Consider the following 9,097-nt stretch of genomic DNA (forward strand, 5'->3'; position numbering starts at 1 on the left):
ATACTGGGCTAAATATTGCAGATTGGTTTACTCAACGTTCATCCTAACCTTCTTCCTATGTAATAAAATCTTGAAAGCTAAAAACTGCATTTCCCAGACTCCCAGACAGCTAGGTCCCCTCTTGGGAAGGTAGGCTGGTGCAAAAGTAATTGCGGTTTTTGCCATTACTTTTAATGGCAAAAAGTAATGACAGACTCCTCACAAAACATGGAAGGAAAAATGAAGCCTCATGAGGAGGAAACCATGCATAGGGAGATGATTTTACTGGCAAACACGGGTGGAGACATTTGGTTATTCTAAAACCAGCAGCTTCCTGATTGGTGCAGAGGCATCATGGCTGTGGGGCCCAGAAGCAGCCAGTCCTGTGGTGTGGTTCTGGAAAGCTGCTCTTGAAGCACAGCCTCCTCGAGTCTGCTCTTTCAATCTTCCCAACAATTTCTCTGTAAAATTACAAAATGATTTCTGTCATCGTCATTACTCATTTTGAAGGATACAATAATTGTGCAGAAGCTGCTAATTGCCTGCCTGATATCCATTCTCTTCTTCACTAACTTCTATATTTGGGAGGTATACACATGTCCTGCCTTTACAAAATGCTCTATTGCCATATTCCCTTGTAGAATGGAAGGCCAAGGAGATGAAATGGAAGACTTTGGACAGAACTTCTGGGAAAGCTCTTTAAAGCAGTCTACTAGACTGGCAAGCAGACATTCATTCTCCTCTTCTGACTTAGACATGGTATTTTTAGCTCCAGCAGCCGTCCTGTGAAGATGGGAGCACACGCTAAGGGCAGCAGAAAAGAAAGCCAGAAGGAGGTTGGATATTGATACCACCGTGGTGCCATCTTACCAGCCCTCGGCCACCTACCCCAGCCTTCCGGTTATGAGAAAGAAAAACAAAATTAGCTTAAGCTGCTATTATGTAGAGGTCTCAATTCCTAAGAGTTTAATGCATTTCCTTAAACACATACGCATGTTGCAGAATGCCCAGCTGGAAATTAAACTTTTTAAAAATTTATTAATTTATTTAGAGAAGGGGAATCTCACTATGTTGCCCAGGCTGGCCTCAAACTCCTGGGCTCAAGTGAACCTCCTGCCTCAGCCTCCCGAGTAACTGGGACTACAGGCATGTACCACCATGCACGGCTGAAATTAAACTTTGTGGGTGTTTTTCAGGTCTGGAAAAGGGGTACCAGAAAGTCAACTTGGCTTTTTCACCTGCCTAGTCCGATCTCTTTTGAGCCATCAAAATATCTCTCTCCATCTTCAGTGCTGCTTAAGGTTTCTGGAGACTTACCTGGGTAGCCAAGGCTGGGAGAGTGTGGAATAGCTCTATTATCTGGTAAGGAGATTTGTAATCAGCCCCTTCACATGTTTTCAGAAATCCAGACAGAGCCCTAGAGAGAGACTGGGGAAGGGAATGCAGTTGGGGCTCTAGATTCATGTATTTGTAGGGAGATTTCTAAATATTGTGTGTCTACTGTATGCCAGGCAGTGTCTAGGCACTGGGGTGCAGCAATGAATGAAAGATAAGATCCCTGCCCTCATGGAGTTTGCACTCTACTGGGGCCTCTGGAAGGAAGCTGAGCTGTGTTACAGAATCACCCCAGTTGAGGTGACTGTTCCGGTGAATATGGAGACAAAATCTACTCTCTGACCTCAGCCAGTGAGGGTGCTACAGCCTGCCATAGAGCCCTGCACTCTTTCAGAGAGGGTTTCTCTCCCAGGCCAGCTGTCACTCTAATCTGCCCTCCCCACTGTGATCCCAGCTGGACACATGGCTCACTGGTTTTTCTGTTACTTTGTAAGTGCAGATAAGAACTCTATCCCTCACACTTTGGGGACAGAACAGAGTAAGCTGGGGTACACTGAGCTTGGAGAAGGGGAAGTGTACAGGTCTGGCTAAATATTTATAAAATCTTGATTTTTTTTCCTAAGGACAGAAGTCAAATAGAATATATACACTGATTACAACCACTTATTCATTCATTCATTTTATAATGAATATAGAATATGACCAGCAATGTGCTGGGCACTTGATCTTATTCACTTCCACAGAAACCCTGGGAGCAAAGTACTGTTATCTTCATTTTACAAACAAGGAGATCAATGCTTAGAGAAGTGAATTATCTTGATTGGGTGCTGTAAGAAATCAAAATAGATCTATCTGAGTCTAAGGCTGCATTCTTTCCGCTTCATTATTCTGCCTCCCCCATGCCAGTCTGCAACTAAAGACACCGTGTCCTAGAGAATGTTGCCAGTCTTTTTTTTTTTTTTTTTTGGAGACAGAGTCTGTCTCTGTCACCCAAGCTGGAGTACAGTGGCGTGATCTCGGCTCACTGTAACCTCCGCCTCCCGGGTTCAAGCGATTCTCCTGCCTCGGCCTCCCAAGTAGCTGGGATTACAGGCGCCCACCACCACACCTGTGCCAGTCTTTATCAAGCAAACCTTGCAAATCCAAAGCATAGCCACAGCAGTCACTCAGCAGTTGCTGAAAGCTGAAGTAGCCTTTCCAGCTTGGAGGAAGGCACAGGAGCCATTATGAATCTAGGAATTTAGTACTTTTCAGTAGATCCTTCTGGAGAGTATATCCAGCCATAAGAAATACTTGACAGTGCAATAAGAATATTTGCCTTTGCTATTTTTGTCATTTACATAACCTATTCTTGCTGCGGAGAGGGCATAATGCCAATTACTGCTTCTCTAAAGAGAGAAAAACGTTTTCTTTTGCCATTTTCACCTGCTCAGTCTTTGACTAAGACTGTGCGGTCTTCAGCAATATCTGCCAGTTAATGGAAATGCACAGTCTAGGGGAAATTGGAGAAGAAAAGGAGTTGCCAGAAATTTTTTCCAGACCACTGGATCTTCCTAGAACTAATTAGCTTGAGGCATGTGAGGAACAGAGATTGTGTACGTCTTATGGTCAGTAGGGGTATAGGCTAGGCACCAACTGTTGCCCTTCCCAGGATGAACGCACTTCCTCCCCCAGACAGAATCAGCCTCTCCCTCTGCCCGCACCACACTGGGAACATATCTCCACATTCACACTTACCACACTTGAGTTTACGTCTGCCGCCTCAGGATCAGGAATGCTGTCTTTTCATCTGTCTCCATATCAAAACTCAGTGTTGGTGGCAAAAGACAAAAACTAATTCAAACTGGCTTCAGCCAAGAAGATGGGGTGGGAGGAGAAAATCTATTGGCCCATGTAATTGAAAAGTTCGGGGCTAGGGCCAGATTGATAGCAGCTCTAATAATATCTTCAGAATTCCATTTTTCTCTGTCTTAGTTCTGCCTCCCGCAGTGTGGGTTTATTTTAGGTACTATGTAGTGGCTCCTGGCCATTCCAGGCTCACGTCACCATTTCGGTAAGTAACCTCAGGAGGAAAATATCTCCCTGGTACGTCCCACTTAGGTCCTTGGTTCATTGCTATTGGAGGAACCTGAGTGACTCAGTCACTACATGAATCGCTAGCAAGAGGAATTCAGTGCCGTGATTGGCCAGCCCTCAGTCACGTGCTCCAGCCTGGAGCTGGGGGTGGAGCCTGTCTAAGCCAAGCCGACTAAGCAGGGGTGGATGGGAGTGGCTCCCTAAAGGAAACTCAAGGGCTGCTGCCAGAAGAAAAGGTGGAGTGGATGATAAGTGACCAATATGACACATGTTCCCGCAGCGACCCCACTGCCAAACAGGGCGTGGCACACAATAGGAACCCAGAAGTCTTTATTCAGTTTATTGTTGAAGAAGGAAGTGCTGCCAGGTGCAGACTTGGGCTTAAAGCGTTCTCTGATTCAGGCATTGCTGTATAGATGGTGTTGGTAAGAGATGCCCATCACGGCTTTCTCTGCTCTCTTACTACTCTTCTCTGTGTTTCTGACTTAGCCTGGTAAGTTGCACTTGATCCTGGGTACCTTCCTCTGTTTCACAGCATGCCATGTATTTTCCAATCATGACTAGTCTATCCTCTGTCAACTGAGAAAGAGCTCTCTAGAAGGCAGGGCCCAAGTTTCCTCCCTCCTTGGTCTACAGAGCTCAACTGGAACTGAGCTGCCTTGAGGAAACATGAGTTGGGCCAGATGCATTGTTACACCAGGATGAAGGACAAGAAGCAAAGGAATGCCAGAACTGAAATTCTATCCTACAGAGCTCCCATTCCAAACAGCCCATGACCTCTTTTCCACAATTCATCTGGATGATGTCCTGAGAATGAATCCAGTGGCCTTTCAAGATGGCAGCAGTGTATAAATAGTTACAGTGTTGCTGGTAAATTTCCGTCTCACAGTATTTTGCCAATTGACTTAGGGAATATTGTGCCTTGAGGCAGTTAAGTCCACAGCTAAACCCTGTATAGCATCTATGAGAAGATACACCCATTTCCAGGCTGCTGTGATTTTGGAGGCAGTCTTTGGCAACTCCCAAAAGAACTTGGGGTTGATGGAACCTTCCTATATTATTGAACTCCTATGCTAAATTAGCATGGCAAGATACTAGCAATCCTCTTTGTTTTCCTACACTAAGGAATTAATTTTTCCTATCCTTTTAAAACATCAATGCCCTCATTTAAAAATTTACGTTGTATGTAACAATGATTGGCTTTATCATAAAATGTGTGCTCCACAAGATAAAATAGCCAATTTCCTATTTTCACAATCCATATGCTTTTAAATAAACCTGAAATTTAGGACTCAATTTAGATACATAATCCAGTTCAAGCTTCATATATAAAGCTTGGAGTAACTAATAAACTTTCCATTTCTTATGCATTCCAAATAAGAACTTTAAAAAGAAAATAGGGAAGTAATTCATCCAGGACAGGAAACTTTGATGAGTACCTGAGGATTTGCTTTAGAATATTGCTTTAGTATACTTTAGTTACAGGAAACTGAAAGTAAAATATAGTGTTGCTTACAGTAAGTGGTGTATCCCATATGCGTGCAGTACATTTTGTAATCTTTATCTTGGTGATCTTTATACCGACAAAGAGAGTTGAGTAGGTGGTTCAATGAGTCCATTTTACAGATAAAGAAATTGAGACACAGAATAATTGTGTTTCTCAAAATCACATACGTCAAAGATAAAGCTAGCAGTCAACTCCAATCTCTTAGTTATCAGTCAGTCCAGAACTTTACTAACTCATATTTTTAGAAGCAAAGACCCGTCTAGCTTGCTTATTAACCTTTATTCTACATGCTGTTATTCTTTTCTGTCTTCCTTGAAATCCTGTTCTTGTTTGCTTCCCACATGTCAATTCTCTTCCTGACACCCGATTTTTTTTTCTAATCCTTAGTTGCCACTCAGTATAAATTGATTTCCTGTTTGTGTTCCTGAAGCTCATGAATGCATTCATTTTACCACCTAAAGGACATGAGTCCAAATCCTTGTAACACACATTGTAATGCAGTCAAGTTGTTAAATGGAGCAGAAAATGTTGCAAAAATCAAAATGCAAAGGTATACCAGTACCCAGTATACAGGTTTTATGCTACCCACTGCTGATTTCCAGAAGGCATGTGTCTGCCCTTCCCCAATGTATGTCTAAATTTGACAAATTTACCTTGTTTCAGCCAGTGTTAAATAATTATTAATTTCCCAAGAGAATAACTTCCCTTAGGTGTTATAGGAAAATGTCTTTGCCATGCCTCATCATGGCTAGGTGACAAAAGAGTTGAATCTTTGGTTTTTAAATATGCTTTTGACAAGCACAGTGCTTCATATGGCTTGCAGGCAATACCAAGCTCTTTTCTTGATCATTCCATTTGTTCTTTAACCTAGTGCATCTTCCAAAAAGAAAAGCATTCATTTAGCATTGACTGACTTCTAGGACTCTCTTCTAGATGCTTTCTCCCTGATCAAAAATGTATTGTTGAAAATTAAATACAGAGAATCAATAATCAATATTTGATTAGGTCTTTGATAAGAGGGTACAGCATGTTGATTGACAGCATGAGCTTCCAAAAGATGTGGATTCAGAGCTCAGCTCTGCTGCCTTGGGAAAGTCAATCGATTTCTTGTACCTATCACCTCCTCTATAAAACCGTGCTAATGATACCTACTTTCTAGCGTCCTGATGAAGCTAAAATGAGATGATGTATGTAAAGTGCTTATGATACTCAAGGAATAGCAATTGTTAGAGGGTATGTTTGAAACTAAATAAAGCTATTAATTGCCCTTGTGTGTATGAGAGTATTCAAGGCCATTTCTTCCTGAGAATCAGTGAAAACTTGAGCTCTGAATCATGTTCTGTTCATTTTACATATAGAGTGTATATCAAGCATAAGATAGCAATTCACTAGGTTGTTTGATTATCATTTGAATGAGTATAAACAGTCTAGTTCTCTGTCCTGTGTGTGGTAGAGATTTATGGTTCCATAAGAAGTTAGAAAATTGATTTTCCATCATGCAGAGAGGGGCAGAGAGGGTTCCCTCCACTTCTTCTAGGGTCACAGAAAGGTACTGATGCATCCTTGAAGAGTAGAAAGCTAGGCTGGTTACTTTTTGAAAATCTTTGTAGATGTGATGGAATTGAATTTAGCTATTTTTGAAAATAGTCTAATCGGAAATTCTGGGCAAATGAAGGCCAAAAAAATCCTCACTAAACATTGAACTAGAACTGTAGCTTATTGCACATCCTTTGACACCACGGTAGCCATAAAATGGCTGAACCCAAGGGCTTAGACGTAACCTAAATTCCGTTGCCTTTTCTGTTTGGTGTATTCTATAAATGTGCAGGAAACCCTGTGCTGCATCTGTATGAATTTACAACCAACAAGGCTGCTGGACAAACCAGCAGGGCTTTATTCATGAGCCTCTGAGTTGTTCCTTCAGGCTCACTCTGCTGCAGGTGTCGAGAGCTCTGCAGGTCACTGCAGGTCAGTGGTCCATGATAGTCCCAGCATCAATGGAGCTCATGAGCACTCCCGTTTCCTGTGTGAATGGGGCAGAGGTCATTCACAATGTCCTACCAGGTGGGATTCAGTTAGCTGCCATTAGATCAATAACCACCCATAAGCCACTGCCCCCTACCAGGTGGCCAACCTGTGGACAGGCAGCACTATTACAGCGCCATTGTCATTGCTAGGAATCAGGTCAACAGGATTCCTTAATGCTGGGGGACATGGGTGGTCCTGCCCACGTAAGTATGAAGAGAGACCTTCATACTTTCATTACTGGGAAATGCAGTGCTAAGGATGTATTAGGAATAAGGTAGGAAGAGTAAGAACATGTAATGAATCAGGAAGCAGGAATCAGAGAAATAAACATGAGGTCATGCTGGTTAGCTATTATTACAGCACTTTTTTAAACCACAAAATGTACTTGTGTGTACATGAGGGCCAAGGAAGTCAACTAGCATCTATCAAGCAACAACTTGGATCATGATATTGAGTTGGATGTGGTTGGAAGTACATTAGAAGTGTCTCAATTCTGCCCATCTTTTAAGACCCAACGTATGTACCCTAGCTTCCGAACACAAACACAAAAAGAACCCTCCCTTACCTGACCCTTCATTCTATTTATTCTCTACCACAAAAGTTTCACACTTTTTAAAGCCATAGGACTCTTTATTGAGGACAAAAATCTGCAGAAACCAATATGAAAACCAGATATAAGAAGAGGGGTTGGCCGGGCGCGGTGGCTCACGCCTATAATCCTAGCACTTTGGGAGGCCGAGACGGGCAGATCACGAGGTCAGGAGATCGAGACCATCTTGGCTAACACGGTGAAACCCCGTTTCTACTAAAAATACAAAAAATTAGCCGGGCGTGTTGGCGGGCACCTGTAGTCCCAGCTACTTGGGAGGCTGAGGCAGGAGAATGGCATGAACCTGGGAGGCGGAGCTTGCAGTGAGCCGAGATCGCGCCACTGCACTCCAACCTGGGAGACACAGCGAGACTCCGTCTCAAAAAAAAAAAAAAAAAAAAAAAAAAAAAAAAAAGAAGAGGGGTTCTGGCTTGGTGCAGTGGCTCATGCCTGTAATCCCAGCACTTTGGGAGGCCGAGGTAGGATCGCTTGAGCCCAGGATTTCAAGACCAGCCTGGGCAACATAGTGAAACCCAATCTCGACAAAAAAGAATATTTAAAAAAATTAGCCTGTAGTGGTGGTGCTCCTATAGTCCCAGCTACTCGGGAGGCTGAGTTAGGAGGATTGATTGAGCCTGGGAAGTCAAGGCTGCAGTGAGGTGTGATCAGACCACTACACTTCAGCCTGGATGACAGAGTGAGACCATGTTGCTCGCACACACACACACACACACGCACACACACAGAAGGGTTCTGGTAGATGCAAAGTGTGGCCACCTGGGCATCTCTCTGTTGAGAGCCTGAGAAACCCTAGGGTACCATAGAACACAGTTTGTATAGAACAAACTGTATCATTTACTCGGCAGTTAATCATACATTGCCTTGTGTTTTTCCATGATTCTTGTAGATTTGCTAATTAGATTACAAACTTCTAAGGGGCAAAGATTCAAATGAAAGACAACAGAATCAGCGAGAGGTGGGAGTTGAGAGATGGAGGTTCTGTGCCTGGCACCAGCACTGGCCCTAGCTTGCAGATCAGTTCATTCGGTGTGCTGGGCCTGTGAGGGCTGAACCGAACAATATGTAAGAAATGTAATCATAATTTCCAGTGGTCCATGATAGTCCTAGTTTACACTTGCTATAAATCAAATGATTATTTAGAATTGTTTTCACTCTCAAAAGTCTCCCAATTCAGATGATCAGTCACATGCTCTCCCTCTCTCGAAGGCTCTTTTTGATTCATGATGCTACATATGTGCTGCCCGCTATCCACTCACCCCACCCTAGGATCTAGCATAGGGAAAAGGGCATAGTAAGGACTCGGGATTTATTAAATTAATTCAGGATAAGACATGATTATCACCTTACAGGAGCCCAAAACCAAATTTAGAAGGTGATGAGTTATATGGATGAAGCTTCTAGAAATCAGTACAATCCGGGGAAAGGGGATAAGTTGCAAGACACATGAGAAGGGCCACAGGTAGATCCCATGTTTTCAGAACCATGGGCAGCCATTCATTTCCATCAGAGTACATTAAGATTTTGAAAAATAGAGCCAGGGAGAGAGGCCAGATGAGGAATGG

General features: G+C 43.0%; 1 long non-coding RNA gene across 1 annotated transcript; it reads right to left on the reverse strand.

Annotated features, from left to right (window-relative positions):
* Nucleotides 1-246: 246 nt before the first annotated feature.
* LOC107975080 (uncharacterized) lies at nucleotides 247-3,415 on the reverse strand. Its single transcript, XR_001718298.2, has 2 exons — nucleotides 3,052-3,415; nucleotides 247-440 (listed from the first exon to the last, which is right to left on the reverse strand). It is a non-coding gene; the product is annotated as an uncharacterized LOC107975080 (long non-coding RNA).
* Nucleotides 3,416-9,097: the final 5,682 nt, after the last annotated feature.

This window comes from Pan troglodytes, chromosome 5 (genome assembly GCF_028858775.2).
Source record: "Pan troglodytes isolate AG18354 chromosome 5, NHGRI_mPanTro3-v2.0_pri, whole genome shotgun sequence".
Lineage (NCBI taxonomy): Eukaryota > Metazoa > Chordata > Mammalia > Primates > Hominidae > Pan > Pan troglodytes.